At 40.4% G+C, this 307-nt stretch overlaps 1 protein-coding gene across 3 annotated transcripts in view; it reads left to right on the plus strand.

The window, feature by feature from the left end:
- The window catches only part of MAP10 (microtubule associated protein 10), a 106522-nt gene that overhangs the window by 65519 nt on the left and 40696 nt on the right, over nucleotides 1–307 (plus strand). The gene's annotated exons all lie outside the window — the stretch shown is intronic.

Consider the following 307-nt stretch of genomic DNA (forward strand, 5'->3'; position numbering starts at 1 on the left):
GATCTTCCCGGACCGGTGCACGAACCCGCGTCCCCTGCATCAGCAGGCAGGCTCTCAACCACTGCGCCACCAGGGAAGTCCCTCATTGTAGTTTTGATTTGCATTTGTCTAATGATTAGTGATGTTGAGCATCCTTTCATGTGTTTGTTGGTAATCTGTATATCTTCATCAGAGAAATGTCTATTTAGGTCTTCTGTCCATTTTTGGATTGGGTTGTTTGTTTTTTTTTGTTGTTGCTTTTTGTTTTTTTGTTTTTTTGTTTGTTTGATATTGAGCTGCATGAGCTGCTTGTATATTTTGGAGATTA

This window comes from Physeter macrocephalus, chromosome 20 (genome assembly GCF_002837175.3).
Source record: "Physeter macrocephalus isolate SW-GA chromosome 20, ASM283717v5, whole genome shotgun sequence".
NCBI lineage: Eukaryota > Metazoa > Chordata > Mammalia > Artiodactyla > Physeteridae > Physeter > Physeter macrocephalus.